Genomic DNA, 20,172 nt, shown 5'->3' with positions numbered 1-20,172 from the left:
GACTCCTGAATTACATTCCAAACAGGTGACCAGGGGAAAATCGTCATAATCTTCTCTCTAAGCATAGAATTGAAATTTCGTAAGAAGTTGCAGAAAGAGGATAGACTTTAGTTTCTTGTATATATTTTTCAGAGCCAAAGGTTGAAACAGTGACTCGTGGCACATCGTACAAGTTTTCTCTACTGAACTATTCTATAATCAGGTCACTGTGGGAGATTTCACATAATTCTTCCTTGGAGAATCCAATTTGGATCATACTGGTGGAATTAGAAAGAGGACATAGAGGGCTACTGCTGGTCACAATTTCAGAACTGGATGATCCGAAAGTATAGAGATACATCAGAGGCAAAATCGAGCTCCTACAAAGTGAAAAAAGGTGTGTAGATTCATTTAAATTTTTGCTTAAGATTGGTTTGAAAATTTATTTTGAAGGAATTCAAAGGGCATAGTAGAGCATTATTATCGGTAACTGATGCCTCGAGGAAAGAAAATGCAAACACCTAGTAAGCAACCTGAAAGCTCTAGCATGACTCATGAAGAAGAGGAAGAAATAACAATGTAAACTTTGAAACGAGAACTATAAACTCAAAACGGGAACTCTGGCAAAAAAACCCCGAAAAAACATAAAAAAAAGTGCTAAAAATGAAAAATGTGTATATTGGAACGATGATTTTATTTTTTAGGGGTCAATTTTGAACATGTTTTAAAAATGGCAGTGACTACGAAATTTACTACAAAATGTTCGTGCAAAATATAGCTTCAAAACGAAAGTGATGATACTGGAACAATGATTTTTTTTTTTAGGGTCAATTTTCAAACTTTTTAAAAAATGTTAGTAAAACCAAATTTTTATGTGCCAAACAAAGTTGTTTATGAGGAAAAAAACACATTAATGCTTTTGGTAGGATATCATTTTTCTTTCCTGAGTATAAATTCAACATGTTTTCAACCATAACATGCTAGATACATAGGAAAAATAATTCCAGGAATTGCCCAGCCACCATCCGGGTGGGCGGGCGGGCCACCGAGGTGGCGCTAGCCTAAGTCGTGCCACTCCAATGGCCAGCCTGTCCACCTGGCTGGTGGCTGGGCAATTCCGGGAATCGACCAGCCACTAGCTGGGCGGGCGGGCAAGCCGCTGGGGTGGCACGGCTGGTGACTGGGTGATTCCCGAAATCGCCCAGCCACCAGCCGGGTAGGCGGGCGGGCAGCCGGTGTGGCGCCAGCCCAGGCCGCGCCACCACGGCAGCCCGCCCGCCCGGTGGCTGGGTGATTTCCAGAATCGCCCATCCACTAGCCGGGCGGGCGGCTGGTGGCTGGGCAATTCCCGAAATCGCCCAGCCACCAGCCTGGTGGGCAGGTGGGGCGTCGGGGTGGCGCCAGCCCAAGCTATGCCACCACGGCGGCCTGCCCGACCGCTCAGCTTGTGGTTGGGTGATTCCCGGAATCGCCCAGCCACTAGTCGAGCAGGCGTGCGGGCCACCGGGGTGGTGCCAGCCTAGGTCGGGCCACCCCAGCGCCCGCCCGCCCGCCCGGCTAGTGACTGGGTGATTCGCGCCACCCTACCTACCCGGATGGTTGGTGGCTGGGTGATTTCAGGAATCGCCCAGGCACCAGTCGCCCGCGCTCGCCCGACTGGTGGTTGGGTGATTCCGGGAATCACACAGGAGGCTGGAATCACCTAGCCACAAGCAGCCTGCCCCACTGGTGGCTGGTCGATTCCCGGCATCGCCCAGCCACCAGTCGAGCGGGCGGGGGGGTAGCCAGGGTGGCGCGGCCTAGGGTGGGTGGCCCACCTAGGCGGCCCACCCGACCACCTGGCTGGTGGCTGGGTGATTCCCAGAATCACCGAACCACTAGTCGCGCAAGCAACTAGTGGCTAGGTGATTCCCGGAATCACCCAGCCACTAGCCCGGCACGTAGGCGGTCCGCCGGGGTGGCGCAGCCTAGGGTGGCACCACCCTGGTGGCCCGCCGGCCTGCCCGGCGGATGGTTGGGAGATTCCGAGCCACCACACCTCGGTGGCCCGCCAGCCTGCCTAGGTGGTGGCTGGGTGATTTCGGGAATCACCCAGCCACCAGCCGGGCAGGCGGCTGGTGGCTGGGTGATTCCAGGAATCAACCAGCCAGGCTGCTGGCTCAGTGATTCCAGGAATCAACCAGCCACCAGCCACCCGCCCAGCTAGTGGCTAGCTGATTTCGGGAATCAACCAACCACTAGCCGGGTGGGCAGATGGTGGCTGGTTGATTCTTGGAATCAACTAGCCATCAACTGGACGCCCAGCTAGTGGTTGGGTGATTCCGGGAATCACCCAGCCACCAGCTGGGTGGCTGGATGGTGGCTGATTGATTCCTGGAATCAACCAGCCACTAACCGCTCCGGGCGGGAATCAACCAGACACTAGTCGCCCGCCCGGATGGTGGCTAGTTGATTCCTGGAATCAACTAGCCACCAGTCGTCCGCTTGGCTAGTGGCTGGTTAATTCTCAGAACCCACCACCAGCCAGGCGGTCGGTTGGTTAATTCTCGGAATCAACCACCAACCAAGCAGTCGGCTGGTGGCTGGTTGATTCCTGGAATCACCCAGCGACCAGCCGCCCGCCCGGCTAGTGGCTGGTTGATTCCGTGAATCAACCTACCACCAGCCAGGCGGCCGGCTGGTGGCTGGTTGATTCCGGGAATCAACCAGCCAGGCGGCCGGCTGGTGGCTGGTTGATTCCTGGAATCAACCAGCCACCAGCCGCCCGTCTGGCTAGTGGCTGATTGATTCAAGGAATCAACCAGCCACCAGCCGTCTGCCTGGCTAGTGGCTAGTTGATTCCCGGAATCAACCAGCCACCAGCTGGTGGCTGGTTGATTCCCAGAATCACCCAGCCACCAGTTGGGCAGCCGGCTGGTGGCTAGTTGATTCCCGGAATCAACCAGCCACCAATTGCCCACCCGGCTAGTGGCTGGGTGAACCCGGGAGGGCGACTGGTCGCTGGTTGATTCCCGGAATCAACTAGCCACCATCCGGGCGGCTAGCTGGTGGCTGGTTGATTCCCGGAATCAACCAGCCACTAGCCGGGCGGCCGGCTGGTGGCTGGTTGATTCCCGGAATCAACCAGTCGGGCAGCCAGCTGGTGGCTAGTTAATTCCCAGAATCAACCAGCCACTCGCTGGCCGCCCGGCTATTGGCTGGTTAATTCCCGGAATCAACCAGCCACCAGCCACCCGCCTGGCTAGTGGCTTCACCAAGCCACCAGCCAGGCAGGCGGCTGGTGGCTGGTTGATTCCCGAAATAAACCTGCCCAAGCGGCTGTCTGCTGGCTGGTTGATTCCCGGAATCACCCAGCCACCAGCTGGGTGGCCGGCTGGTGGCTGGTTGATTCAGTCGCCTTCCTGGCTGGTGGCTAGGTGGTTCTGAGAATTAACCAGCCACCATCCGGACGGGCAGCAGCTGGTGGCTGGTTGATTCCCAGAATCAACCAGCCACCAGCTAGCCGCCTAAATGGTGGCTAGATGATTCCCGGAATCAGCCAGCCACCAGCCGCTCGTGGTATCAACCAACCACTAGCCCGACTGGTGATTGGGTGAAGTCGGGCAGGCAGCTCGTGGCTGGTTGATTCCCGGAATCAACTGGCCACCATCCGGGTGGCGAGTTGGTGGCAGGTTGATTCCGGGAATCAACCAGCCACCAACCGGGCGGCCAACTGGTGGCTGGTTAATTCCTGGAATCAACCATCCAGGCGGCCGGCTGGTGGATGGTTGATTCCCGGAATCAACCAGCCACCAGCCACCCGCTCGGTTGATGGTTGGTTAATTCCGCCCCGCTGGTGGCTGGGTTGATTCTGCACAGCTAGTGGCTGGTTGATTCCTGGAATCAAGCAGCCACTAGCCGCCCGCGAAATCAAGCAGCCACCAGCCGGGCGGGCGACTGGTGGTTGGTTGATTCCGGGAATCAACCAGCCACCAGCCGGGCGGGCAGCTGGTGGCTAGTTGATTCCCAGAATCAACTAACCACCATCCGGGCAGGCAGATGGTGGCTGGTTGATTCCCGGAATCATCCAGCCGGGCGACCAGCTGGTGGCTGGTTGATTCTCGAAATCAACCAACCACCAGCCACTAGCCGAGCGGCCAGCTGGTGGTTGGTTGATTCCCGGAATCACCCAGCCACCAGCCGAGCGGGCGGCTAGTTGATTCCCGGGCGGGCTGCTGGTGGTTGGTTGATTCCGGGAATCAACCAGCCGTCAGCCGCTCGCCCGGCTAGTGTCTGGATGATTTCGGGTGGCTGATGGCTGGTTGATTCCCAGAATCAACGAGCCACCAGCCGCCCGCCCGGCTAGTGGCTGGGTGAAGCCGGGCGGGCGGCTGGTGGCTGGTTTATTCCCAGAATCAACCAGCCACCAGCTGGCGCCCGGCTGGTGGCTAGTTGATTCGGGGAATCAACCAGCGACCCGTCGCCCGTGGCTGGTTGGTGGTTGATTCCCGGAATCAACCAGCCACCAGCTGGGCAGGTGGATGGTCGCTGGTTCATTCCACCAGCCGCCCGGCTGGTGGCTGGTTGATTCCACCAGCCGGGCGGGTGGCTGATGGCTGGTTGATTCTCGGAATCAACCAACCACCAGTCGCCCGCCCGGCTGGTGGTTGGGTGATTCCGGGAATCAACCAGCCACCAGCTGGGTGCCGAGTGGCTGGTGGCTGGGTGATTTCGGGAATCAACCAGCCACTAGTCGGGCACCGGGTGGCTGGTTGATTTGCGGAATCAACCAGCCACCAGTCGCCCACGGCTGGTTGGTGGTTGATTCCCGGAATCAACCAGCCACCAGCCGGACGCCGGGTGGCTAGTTGATTTGCGTAATCAACCAGCCACCAGTTGCCTGCGGCTGGTTGGTGGTTGATTCCGGGAATCAACCAGCCACCATCCGGGTGCCCGGATGGTGGCTGGGTTATTCCGGAAATCAACCAACTCCCAGCCGGCTGGTGGCTGGGTGATTCCGAAAATCAACCAGCCACCAGCTGGGCGGGCGTCTGGTGGCTGGTTGATTCCCGAAATCACCTAGCCACCAGCCGCCCGCCCTGCTGGTGGCTAGGTGATTGCGGGAATGACCCAGCCACCAGCGGCCCGCCTAGCTGGTGGGAATCACCCAGCGATCAGCCGCCCACCTGGCTGGTGGCTGGTTGATTCCCGGAATCAAAAGCAAAATGAGAGATAGTTAACATTTATCAAAAAACACAATTATTGATTAACTATCTTATAGACATTTGTTCAGATGAAGGAGATTGGGTTCTGGATTTATTTTCTGGCTCAGGTAAGTTTTATTATATGGAATTGAATTTCAATATGTTATTTTTTAATTAATATGTCATTGTACTAATTTAGTTCATTATTTATTTTGTGCTTGATAATTAGGCACAATGCTAGCATGTTGCCTTCAAAAAGGAAGAAATTGCATTGCAATTGAAAACGATCCAGTACAGTGTAATTTCATTCAGCAAAGAATTAATGTTCTTCAATTTCTTCCAGATGCAATGCAAGAAATTGGGTTGAATAAATGGGACTTTAGTGAATCACGTGTGGCAAAAAAGGCAAAGGAACCCCAACCACCATTACATGGAATGTTTGGAAAGACATACACTGGGAGATTCGCAGACCTCAAAGACCCATTAGAAGAAGAAAGTGAACAAAAGGAAACAGAAAATATTGTGGAAGAGGATAATGATGAAACTCTAGAGGACGAAGAATTTGGATTATGTGACATTGTTGATTAAATTTAAGTTATGCTTGTAAATCAAACTTTGCAATGTTTTGACTTTGACATTTTATGAGAAGAATAAACACTCAATTAGGGTTGTTATACGTTCAATATTTGTAATATGTGATTTTCGCATTGATTTTTAAGGTAATCATTATTTTTTGAAAAAAAAATGATTATTATTATTTTTTTGACATGAAATTCATAAAAAAGCTATTATTTAACCATTTTTAGTTAAAATTATCATATAAAAATTGTGATTTTGACATGTCAATTCTAGCAAAAACTTATCACAACGTGTAGTTTTTTAGTTATATTTATGTTTAAAATGGTTATTTTTATGTCCATTGTTAAAAAATATTGTTTTTTAGAAACAATTATTTCATGTGGATTGAAAATTAATTAAGGATGTATACATATGTAGAATATCAAAAATTCTAAATATCGACCTCCTAATTTAAAAATGCAAAACAATAAAAATCTCACTAAAAAAAAGTTAAAATTAAAATAAAAAACAAGAAAATGTGAAGAAAACAACCACTTCAAAAATGATCAAATTTACAAAATAATTATTTACATTTTATACATTATAAAATTTAAAGCCAAAACACAGGTTTTTTAAGAAAAGGGGGTGATGCAGAATACTCAATTTTTTAAATTAGCATGAAAATCACTACCATTCTAAAATGATTCTAAAACGTAATGTACATAAAAAAATTAAAGTGCCAAAAACTATGCTCTAAAAAAACATGTTCGTTCTGCATCACCCCTTTTCAAAATCAGGTCACTTTTTTGCTATCTCTACGAAACGGGTAACAGTGTCGGTTCCCGTTTCAAAGTTTACATTGTTAAATGCTACATGATATATCAAAATTACAAGAAAAAGTGCAACAAATGTCACTCTCACAAAAGCTAAGAGGAGCTAAGATAAATGGCGTGGAATCTAAGATAAAGGGCGTGGAAGCTAAGATGGACGATTTGAAGATAGATTAGAAGATAGATTTGAAGAGAGACATGGCAGATTTGAAGACAGATTTGACAAATTTTCTACAAGAAATACTTACTAATGGTGAAAAGGTAGTAAAGGAAACTCATGATGTGAACAAAAGAAATGTTAGTCATGATTTCATAGACTCTAATGTGGGATCGAAGACCCACCATATTCCAAAAATCGATATAAGGAAGTTTGATGGAAAGGATCTCGCAACATGTATATTACAGAGGGAGCAATTTTTTGATCTCAATAATGTGTAAAACACACAAAAGGTACGTATTGCAACTTTATACTTGGAACCAAATTAGTTTGTACGGTATCAATGGCTTTGCTCTCATCAACAAATTATCACTTGGGCAATTTTTACGGAATAATTGACAGTACATTATGAGGATACAAAAAGAAACACTTTTTTTAGCCAATTGATATGTCTCAAACAAAAGGGTTCAATAATGGAGTACATTGAGGAGTTCCAAAAATTGAACATAAGGGTAAAAAATATTCCAGAGGAGCATAGGATTGATGTGTTTATAGGGACTTTAAAGGATAATATCCAACATGATGTTCACCTTTGGGAACCTAATTCATTAGAGAAGGCATTCAAGTTAGCAAGAAAAATGGAAAGCAAAATTATGGCAACTAGGAAGCATACCACTCACAATTATAAAGATGGAAGTATTGTTGCCCCTAGTCTTCCACAACCTATAAGGTTGACACCACAACAATTGGAAGAAAAAAGAGCAAAAGGGCTTTGTTATAATTGTGATAGCTAATACACTAAAGGTCATAAGTGTGCTGAGAAGAAATTATTCTACATAGATTGCGAAGAGAAAGAAGAAAAGGAGAAAGAAAGGTCAAAAGAAGAGGATATACTCCAGGAACAAAGCCTAGATAAAGAAGAAATGAATCCGACCATATCTTGTAATGCATTGGCGGGAATTACCACTCCTCAAACCATCAAGATAGAAGGACAAATCAAGAAGAAAAAGGTAATAGCGTTGATTGATTCAGGAAGTACCCACAATTTTATTCATTGTAAGGTAGCAAAGGAATTGAATTGCTTCTTATATCCAGCACCAGAGTGTCAAGTGATGGTTGCAAATGGAGGAACAATAAATTGCTCTGGAAAGTGCCATAATATCAAGCTATCGATGGGAGAATATGTATTGACTAGCCAAATGCTTTCCATTCCAATGGGAGGTGCTGATGTTGTACTAGGAGTCCAATGGCTACAATCCTTGGGTACAATAGCTTTTAATTTTTAAGAACTTTTCATGAAATTTTCTGTTGAAGGAAAGGAAGTTGAATTAAAGGGTATTGCAGGGAAACCGGGAAAGATAATCAGCTCTAACGGTATGACAAAGCTTCTAAAAAAGGAACAAAGGGGTGTAATTGCACAATTATGTTCACTAGATGTTTCCATATTGGAATCATCTATTTCTCCAGATCTCCAAAAAGTGTTGGACAATCATTCCAAGGTATTTGAGACTCCCAAAGGTCTCCCACCTATTCGTGATCATGATCATGCTATTCATCTAATTCCAGGAAGTGTTCCTCCAAACATCGGGCTGTACAGATATCCCTATGCCCAAAAGAGTGAAATTGAATGTATGGTTGTAGAAATGCTAGAGGCTGGTATAATTCAACCGAGTCAAAGTTCTTTCTCTGCTCCAGTAGTATTAGTGCATAAGAAGGATGGATCATGGCACATGTGTCCGTATTATAGGGACCTCAACAAGCTCACTATTAAAGATAAGTTTCCCATTCCTGTCATTGATGAATTATTGGATGAATTGCATGGATCAATTTACTTCACCAAGTTAGATCTTCATTCAGGATATCATCAAATCATAATGAAGACTGAAGACATTCTGAAAACAACATTTAGAACTCATGAGGGTCATTATGAATTTTTGGTCATGCCTTTTGGCCTTACCAATGCACCTTTAACATTTCAAGGTTTGATGAATTCCATTTTCAAACCATTGTTAGTATTTTTTTATGATATACTAATCTATAGCAAGTCTTGGAAGGATCATGCTGAACATGTTGACAGGGTGCTACAACTATTGGAGTGGAAACAATTATATGCATAAAGATCCAAATGTTTCTTTGGAGTACAAGAGGTGGAATATCTGGGTCATATTGTATCTCATGAAGGAGCTAAGGTAGACCATAGCAAAATTAAAGCCATTAAGGAATGGAAAATCCCCACATCCATAAAGAATCTGCGAGGATTTCTCGGGTTGATAGGGTATTATCACAAGTTTGTTAAGAATTATGGGAGAATAGTAGCACCTCTAACAACATTATTGAAGAAAGATGCTTTTTCATGGACTCCAAAAGCAACAAAGGACTTCGAACATCTTAAAGAGGCAATGTGCCAAGCACCGGTCTTAGCTACACCAGACTTCACAAAAACCTTTAATGTGGAATGTGATGCTTTAGGAAATGGAATTGGTGCTGCTTTAATGCAAGATGAAAGACCCATTGCTTATGAAAGTCATCCAATCAAGGGAAAGTTTTTAAACAAAGCTATTTATGAGGAGGAAATGTTGGAAATACTCCACGCACTTAAGAAATGGTGACCCTAACTAATGGGAAGACACTTCAAGGTAAAAATGGATCATGATAGCCTTAAATACTTCTTAGAACAAAGATTATCCTCTGAAGAGCAACAAAAGTGGGTCACAAAGATGTTGGGTTATGACTTTGAAATCATCTACAAAAAAGGGAAGCAAAATGTGGTGGCAGATGCACTCTCAAGAAAGGATGAGGATGTGGAGGAATTGTTGTGCGCCATTTCTATTATCCAACCAGATTGGATAAACGAAACAAGGGAGGAATGGAAGAATGACAAAGAAGTGTGGGAATTTATTCGAAAGTTACAACAAGATTCTAGTACGTTGGATACATTTAGCTGGGAAAGTGATTCTTTATGGTACAAAGATGGCTTATACCTCTGTAAGAATTCCCAACTAAAACAAAATATTCTTATGGAATTGCACACTTCTCCCTTAGGAGGGCACTCAGGATTTTTAAAAACGTACCACAGGGTTAAGAAGGAATTTTTTTGGGATGGCCTTAAATCAGATATTCAAAAAGTTGTGGCAGAATGTTTGGTTTGCCAACAAAATAAAGTTGAAACAATTAAGACACCAGGTCTATTAGAACCTTTATCCATTCCAAGGCAACATTGGGAGGAGGTTTCAATGGATTTTATCACAGGTTTACCCAAGTATGAGGGAAAGAGTGTCATCATGGTGGTAGTTGATAGACTTACCAATTATGCACACTTTTGTGCATTATCACATCCATTTAAACCCAGTACAGTTTCTACTGCATTTATGGAAACAATTCAAAAGCTACATGGAAACCCAAAGATTATTGTAAGTGACAGAAATCCCATTTTCACTGGAAATTTTTGGACAGAATTATTTTCTTGTCTTGGTACTCAGTTAGCTCATAGCTTGAATCTTATCATCCTCAATCTGATGGGAAAACTGAGATAGTACACAAATGTTTGGAAGGATATCTTCGTTGCTTTGTATCTGATAAACAAACACAATGGGACAAATAGTTGCCTTTGGTTGAATGATGGTATAACACTTCCTTCCATACAACAACAAAAATGTCCCCATTTATGGCACTTTATGGATATCAGCCACCATCCATCACATCATATTTAAGAGAAAATTCTAAGGTTCAAGCAATGAAACATCACATCAGACATCAACAACAAGTCCTCCAACTCTTAAAAGATAACCTCGTGTTGGCATAGAATAGCATGAAACGGTAGGAAGATCAACATCGCAGCGAAAGAAGTTTTGATGTAGGTGATTGGGTATTCCTACGGCTACAACCATATAAGCAAATGTCCCTCAAGCAAGCTAAGAAGGATAATAAATTACCACCAAAGTATTATGGTCCATACAAGGTGTTGCAAAAGATTGGTACTATGGCATACAAATTGGAGCTTCCTGCAGCTTCTTGATTGCACCCGGTTTTCCATGTTTCATGTTTAAAGAAGGTTATAGGCAACAAGCTCCAAGTTCAAACAATATTTCCAGAACTTGACGAGGAAGGAAAAATTATATTGGAACCGGAAGTAGTCACTAAAACAAGAACTCGACAACTACGAAATCGATCAATTTAGGAGTATCTTATCAAGTGGAAGAACTTATCCACTCAAGATTCCACATGGGAGGATGAGAATTTTATACAGAAGCATCTAGAACTACTCAAGCGTTGAGGACAACACTTTTTTGAAGGAGAGGGGCATGTTGGGTCCCTATAATACTAGTGATTACCCCATTATTATTGTAGTTGCATCCCTTATTAATATTGTTATGCCCTTGTTATCCCCATATTGTTATTACTATGCCCCATAGAATCCCTCTATTGTTATTTTTGTGGCTTTATATTATTATTGTTAGGTCGGCTGGGTTATATTGTGACACCTTACACTCCTATATATAGAAAGGAGGTTTTGTCATTTGAATCATCCAATAATTGTTCATTTATGTAATGTAAAGGAGGTTGCCGCCTCAAAGAGGTTGAATTGTAAGGCGTTGATCTATCTTTTCTATCTTTTCTTGAGTTGGTTTCATAACACATTGTTAAATGGTTTTTCATTAATTTTAAATTGAATCAAATTATTAATATTAATTATGTTAGCCTGGATGTATATAATTTTCTTAAATATAACTAATAAGTATTATGTTAATGGTGTTCCTTAGTCTTTATGTTTGTAAATTTTATATTTTTGTTAATTATTATTTGTTAATTCATAATTTATGGAGTTTTAGTTTATGAAATAAAAATAATTCAGTTTAGATTATTGTTTTCAATCAAATTATTAATCTTAGAATTTAAAAAAACATATAATATTCTTATTAATAATTATTAACTATTATGTTAATGTTGTTCCTAAGTCCTTATGTTTGTAAACAATTATATCTATGTTAATTACTAATTGTTAATTATTAATTTATAGAGTTTTAGTTTAAAGATGAATTTAAAGATTAAATTAGTTCCTTCTTGGTTATTGTTCTCAATGACCTATTTTAGATTATTATTGTTCATTATTATTATTATTATTATTTGTATACTATAAGGTAGAATAGGGAAGCCAAAACATAAGAATAGGGTAGCTAGGAGAAGGTGGGATCTGTAGTTACAGTTGGAATCCAATTATCATTGATTTTCCAACCCTTGCTAGGAGAATTGGAATCCGTAATTAGAGTTGGAATCCAATTATCACTAATTCTCCAACCCTCATCGCGGTTAAGGTTGTTTTCCTATTTCGATAGCTTCTGTAAATTTCCTATGGTGATAATGAACAGAAGAAATTATAGATTTAAAATAGATATAATTTTTTACAAACATAAAGCTTTAGGAACAACATTAACATAATATTTAATAATTATTAATAAGAATATTTTGGCGTTTTTTATAAATTCTAAAATAATTGAGATTAATAATTTGATTGAAAACAATAGTCAAAAATGAATTATTTTTATTTCATAAACTAAAACTCCATAAATTATTAATTAACAATTAATAATTAACAAAGATATAATAATTTACAAACATAAAGAGTTAGGAACATCAATAACATAATACTTACTAATTATATTTAAGAAAAGTATATACTTTCATGCTAACATAATTAATATCAATAATCTGGTTATTAATATTAATTAATAATTAACATAGATATAATTGTTTACAAACATAAAGCTTTAGGAACAACATTAACATAATATTTAATATTTATTAATAAGAATATTATATTTTTTTCATAAATTCTAAAATAATTAAGATTAATAATTTATTTGAAAGCAATAGTAAAAGTTGAATTATTTTTATTTCATAAACTAAAACTCCATAAATTATTAACTAACAATTAATAATTAAGAAAGATATAATAATTTACAAACATAGAGACATAGGAACATCATTAACATAATACTTATTAATTATATTTTAGAAAATTATATACTTTCATGCTACATAATAATGAACAATAATAATTTAAAATAGTTCATTGAGAACAATAATCAAGAAGGAACTAATTTAATCTTTAAATTCATCTTCCAACTAAAACTCCATAAATTAATAATTAACATAAATATAATTGTTGACAAACATAAAGACTTAGGAACAACATTAACATAATATTTAATACTTATTAATAATAATATTATATGTTTTTCATAAATTCTAAAATAATTAAGATTAATAATTTGATTGAAACCAATAGTCAACAATGAATTGTTTTTATTTCATAAACTAAAAATCCATAAATTATTAATTAACAATTAATAACTAACAAAGATATAATAATTTACAAACATAAAGACTTAGCAACATCATAAAGACTTAGCAACATCAATAACATAATACTTATTAATTATATTTAAGAAAATTGTACACTTTCATGCTAGAATAATAATCAACAATAATAATTTAAAATAATTCATTGAGAACAATAATCTACAAGGAAATAATCTAATCTTTAAATTCATCTTTTGACTAAAACTCCATAAATTATTAATTAACAATTAATAATTAACAAATATATAATAATTTACAAACATAAAGACTTAGGAACATCATTAACATAATACTTACTAATTATATTTAATAAAATTATATACTTTCATGCTAACATAATAATGAACAATAATAATTTAAAATAGTTCAGTGAGAACAATAATCAAGAAGGAACTAATTTAATCTTTAAATTCATCTTTCAAATAAAACTCCATAAATTAATAATTAACAAAGATATACTTGTTTACGAACGTAAAGACTTAGGAACAACATTAACATAATATTTAATAATCATTAATAAGAATATTATATGTTTTTCATAGAATAATTAGCAGCCAGTTGGAATCCCACAGCGAAAAGGAAGGTCTGATCTACTGCATGCAAATTTCAAGCTCGTTGCGACGGATCTGTGGCAACTAAAATATGTTTGGTTAAACCAGGCATCTACTTGAAGAATTTTCCTCATGGTGATTTTACGTTCAAATTTCCATGATTTCTGTAATGTTTTGACCTCTTCTGACTTGACTGATCGCATAAATATATATCTTCTGAGGTAGATTCAAAAGATCGCAGATCGCATAATAGATACATTCTCACAGATCACATAAATATATATCTTCTGAGGCCAATTCAAAAGATTGCAGATTGTATAATAGATACATTCTCGTAGATCGCATAAATATATATATTCTAAGGTGGATTCAAAAGATTGTAGATCACATAATAGATACAGGTTCGCAGATCACATAAATATATATCTTCTGAGGCAGACTTTGAGGCACCTGTAGATGATTTTGATGGGATAGAATCAAATTTGTTGACATGGATCGAAGTTGAGATAATACACGAATCCTGAGTAGTGCAAGGAATTTGTAATATCTGGAATTTTTGGTTAGAACTCTTTTCTCGGTGGTTCGTCAAATACTATACGGTCTCGGTGGTCCGTTGAATCTGCAGTCTAGCACCAAGCGCGGAGGAATTTTATAACGAGCCATTTGTGGTGGCTAGAAACTCTTGGGTTTTTACCTTTGGATCTACGGCCAATCCAATCTAGGGCAAGTGTGATCTACAGTCAGGTTTGCTGATATCAGGTGCACACATTCCTTATCTTTTTCTAATACATATTTTCTCATATATTTTCAAGTATGAATATTTCACCACAGCCACCAAAGATTACCAAAGGTAGACCTAGCACAGTTACTCTACAAGGCCTTTATGAATATATAGAGTATTTAGAGAAACGTAGAGAAGAAAGAGAAGTCAAGCTACAAAAAGTGTTAGAGGTCATCCTGGAAAATAAATTTGCATATCTTGAAGACACGATCCAAAAACAAATAGAAAATAAAATAGAACTATTGGAGAATAAAATGGTGGCAATGGAGACTAGGTTGCAGGTCATAGAAAAGCAAAACCAAGATACTAACCAAACATCCCAACAAGGAGATGCTGATACTTTAGGGAGTCTTAAAATGAAGGACATGATTAAAGAACTAGAAGAAAAAGTTAATAGCCACCTCACCCTAAATAATGTGGTAGATAAATTAGATATCAAATGAATTAAAGATGAAATGAAAAAATTAATAGAATTAGACCATGAGCATAACAAAAGGGTCTTGAACCTTATAATCTTTGGTTTAAAAGAGGAGGTAGATGAGGATACTTTAGCCAAAGCCCAAACAAAATTAAATAATAGATTACAAATTGAAACAACGTGTCTCACAGAAGCAATAAGGTTGGGGAAATTAACTGAGAATAAAGGAAGACTGACGCAAATAAAGGTGAGCTCTACTGATCATAAGTATGACATACTTAGCAAAACCTCAAGTCTAAAAGGAATGGGAATATTCATAAATGAAGACCTCATTCGAGAATATCAAGCATAATTAAGAAAGGAGGTTCAAAAGGTAAAAAAAGCTAGGAAGGAAGGAAAATGGGCAATAATTAGAAATAGAAAATCCTTTATTTGAGATAGAAACAAAAAAGATAGTAATAAATAGCAATTCAACATGCTCCGGATTCTTTCTTAGAATTGCCGGGGTTTTCCATGGAACAAAGGCCCCAAGCTAAGTTGGATCTCAAATGATGTTGATATTATTTTGCTTGTTGAAACTTGGGAGAATGAAGAATCTAAGGTCCCTAACATAGATGGCTTTCACTATGGTCTACCTGGAACAAGTGATCCTCTCGTAGAGGCATTGGGGGAATAGCTTGTTACATTAAGAAGAACAACTCCCCCCATGCTAGGATTTATAAAAATGACCCTTACAACCAATATAGCTGGATAGAGATCACTGACATTAATAATAAAAAGACCTACATAGCAATATGTTATTTCCCCCCATCAATTCTAACTTCTATAAGAAAAAAAATCTAGATAAAAATAGTCCTTACAATGGTTTAGAGAATGATATTTCTAACTTAAGGAGTGAAGGTAATATCCTTTTAATAGGTGACTTTAATGCTCGAACTTCAAGAAACCAAGCTATTATTCTAAGCAATCATTCCAACCCTAATCCTCTTTTGTTAGACGAAGACCCTACTCTGGCTAGTAGGTATAAAAGGACATCTGAAGACCTCAAGGAGAACTTGTTTGGGTCGGAGCTAGTCAAGCTCTGTAGTGCTCAGGATCTCATAATTTGCAACGGTTTAAAGAAGTGGCCCAACTCTAGCCAGATGACCTGCATCCATGGGCTTGGTAGCAACGTGGTAGAATATGTTATTTCCGATCTCCCTTTACACAACGAAATAATAAATTTTGACATCTTAAATGACCATGAGCCTGACTCTGATCATAGGCCTTTACTTATAACTCTCAATTTTGTCATGCATAGAGATCCCATAGAAAATAATCCTTATAGCCAAAAGAACTTAATATTTGATAGAAATAAAAACAATCTCTTTCTAAATGAATTAAAAACTAATTTGCTTCCTTTATCTAGTATAGACAACATAGAAGACCTCTATTATAATTTTACTACAACCCTCTCATGCTCTATTAACAAGTTCTCAATTGAAGTCTCAAATAATAAAAGAAATAGCAAAACCAACCCATGGTATGACAAAGATTGTAAAAGTGCGAGGAGAGAAATTAAGGAAGTTTTTGATGAATCTCTTAAAATGGGTAAGATAAAGATATACAAGCCCTAACTACAAGGAAAAAGAGGTAGTACATTCATAAAAGACAATAGAATCTGTTACACCTCTCTAAGGTAGCTCCTAAGAAATTTTGGAGGCAGATTTTGAATAGGAAAACTAAAGATAATATTAAAATTTCTTTACACGATTGGAATTCCTATATTAAAAAGATTTATGAATCTCCAAATGTCATGAATAACTTTGTAACCCTACTCATAATGAAAGAAGTTTTCTCATTAGAAGACATTGATTTTGGGGTTAATTGTCTGCCAAATGGGAAAGCTAAGGACATTGAAGGTTACCAGGCAGAAATCTTAAAAATTGGAGGTCCTATCCTCATCCCCCACATTCAAAAGCTTTTCAATCAAGCAGTCAAGCAAGGGTTCCCTAAACCATGGACTAAGAGCCTCATTATCCATATTTTTAAAAGTGGGGATACAAATGACCCCTCTAATTATCAGACAATTATGATCAACCCTCTCTATCCAAGTTATATGGTATTATTTTGGAAAGGAAGTTAAGCATATGGCTTGAAAGTGAAGGTAAGCGGGCTAAAGCCCAAGCGGGCTTTAGAAGACATCGCTCAACAACAGACCACCTCGTTATGCTTAGGATCATTGTGGAGGAATGTCATAATGATAAATCCAATTTCTTTTGTTGCTTTGTGGACTTTAGAAAGACTTTCGATATGGTTCTTAGAAACAACCTTTGGAATAGATTAGAAGAGCTAAAGGTTCCTTTCGAGTTGAGAGCTGCCACTATAAGGTTATACAAGAAAAGCAAGGATGGGTGGTTGAAAGATATTAAATGTAATATCGAAGTTAAACAAGGTTGCCCCCTCTCCCCTACCCTATTTGGCATTTACATCGACAAGCTTGAAGGGTATTTAGAGGAAGCAGGATGTGATGGCATGATATTAGGTGGGATAGTCATCATCCTTCTTCTATATGCCGACGATATTGTTCTTCTTGCAAGGTGCCCTTATGATCTTGATAAGCAACTTAGGCTTCTTAAGGATTTCTGCTCTACCATGGGTATGACTATTAACACTGACAAAACAAAAGTTATGATTATCAAATCCAAGAAGGACACTTACGCTAATTTTATGTATGACAATAATAACGAGGAAGTGTATTCTTACAAGTACCTAGGAATTGATATTCATCACAAGCTCAACTAGAACTATAGCATTGATAAAAGGATTAATGGGCAGTGGAAAGCTTATTTTGGTCTTGAAAATAATTGTAAAATGGAAATCCTCGTAATGTGGGATAAAAGGAAGTTCCTCTTTGAAACTTTAGTCACTCCTGTTATCTTATATGGTTGTGAGGTATGGGGTTGCAGCATCTCTAGAGAATCCTGGAGAAATATTGAGAAAATCTAGAAGCATTTTATAACGTATAACCTGAAAATTAAAAGCAATACACCCTATCTTATTCTCCTTATAGAAGTAGGTAATTCCCCTATCAAGAGCCTAGCTATGACTAGGCTTTTGGTGTACAAGCACAAACTCAATAACATAGGAGACCATAAACTTCCTAAGCTAGCTTTAAATTCCAGCCAAAACCACCTAAGGCTCAAGTGGGGGTTGTATAAAGACATGAGGGCTTGGTTAAACCATTGGGAGATCAACAAGAATGACACATTACAAAACATTAATAACATTAAAAACATTGTTACTTCTAAGTTCAAAGAAAAAATGTGGTGTGAGAAAGATTTAGCAGCTAAAATAAAATTAAGTTATTATAAGAGGGTCATCAACCCCACCCTATAAGATCAAAATTATCTCTTTGTTTTAACTAGCTCAAAGAAGAAAATTAATATATCGAAGATTAGAATGAACTCTCATGAGCTCCATAGTGAAACAGGTTGTTGGGCAGTTCCTAAAACACCATGGATGGAAAGGATCTGCCTTCTTTGTGAGAATAGGAACATCGAGGATGAAAACCACTTCCTCTTAGAGTGCCCCACGTACAACCACATTAGATCTCAGTTTCATAATATCTGTCGCAATACTGACCTTCCTAGCCTTTTACGATGTCAAAATTATAGTGAGCTCAAGAGGCTTCCCTCCAAGCTTTTTGAGCATAGGAATAAAATATTAAATCAAACTAAATAATTTGTTTCTTTAGGTCCGATAAACCAAAGTTTGGTCTCAGTGGATGTTAACCATCATCATCATCGTCATCATTATCATCATAAATTCTAAAATAATTAAGATGAATAATTTTATTGAAAACAATAGTCAAAAAACAATTATTTTTATTTCATAAACTAAAACTCCATAAATTATTAATTAGCAATTAATAATTAACAAAGATATAATAATTTAGAAACATAAAGAGTTAGGAACATCATTAACATAATACTTATTAATTATATTTAAGAAATTATATACTTTCATGCTAATATAATAATGAACAATAATAATTTAAAATAGTTCATTGAGAACAATAATTAAGAAGGAACTAATTTAATCTTTAAGTTCATCTTTCAACAAAAACTCCATAAATTAATAATTAACATAGATATAATTGTTTACAAACATAAAGACTTAGGAGCACCATTAACATAATCTTTAATAATTATTAACGAGAATATTATATGTTTTTCATAAATTCTAAAATAATTAAGATTAATAATCTGATTGAAAACAATAGTTTAAAATGAATTATTTTTGTTTCATAAACTAAAACTCCATAAATTATTAATTAACAACTAATAATTAACAAAGATATAATAATTTACAAACATAAAGACGTAGGAACATTATTAACATAATACTTATTAATTATATTTAAGAAAATTATATACTTTCATGCTAACCTAATAATGGACAATAATAATCTAAAATAGTTCACTCAGAACAATAATCAAGAAGTGACTAATTTAATCTTTAAATTCATCTTTCAACTAAAACTCCATAAGTTAATAATCAACATAGATACAATTGTTTACAAACATAAACATAGGAACAACATTAACATAATATTTAATAATTATTAATAAGAATATTATATATTTTTCATAAATTCCAAAATAATTAAGATTAATAATTTAATTGAAAACAATAGTCTAAAATGAATTATTTTTATTTCATAAACTAAAACTCCATAAAATATTAATTAACAATTAATAATTAACAAAGATATTATAATAATTTACAAACATAAAGACTTAGGAACATCATTAACATAATACTTATTAATTATATTTAAGAAATTATATACTTTCATGCTAACATAATAATGAACAATAATAATTTAAAATAGTTCATTGAGAACAATAATCAAGAAGGAATTAATTTAATCTTTAAATTCATTTTTCAACTAAAACTCCATAAATTAATAATTAACATAGATACAATTGTTTACAAACATAAAGACTTAGGAACAACATTAACATAATATCTAATAATTACTAATAAGAGTATTATATGCTTTTCATAAATTCTAAAATAATTAAGATTAATAAATTGATTGAAAACAATAGTCAAAAATGAATTATTTTTATTTCATAAACTAAAACTCCATCAATTAATAATTAACATAGGTATAATGTTTACAAACATAAAGACTTAGGAACAACATTAACATAATATTTAATAACTATTAATAAGAATATTATATGTTTTTCATAATTTCTAAAATAATTAAGGTTAATAATTTGATTGAAAACAATAGTCAAAAATGAATTATTTTTATTTCATAAACTAAAACTCCATAAAACATTAATTAACAATTAATAATTA

Source organism: Pinus tabuliformis, chromosome 4_1 (assembly GCF_031772625.1).
Source record: "Pinus tabuliformis cultivar Carrire ecotype Pingquan chromosome 4_1, CPIR1, whole genome shotgun sequence".
Lineage (NCBI taxonomy): Eukaryota > Viridiplantae > Streptophyta > Pinopsida > Pinales > Pinaceae > Pinus > Pinus tabuliformis.
Note: the sequence above shows the minus strand (reverse complement) of the source record.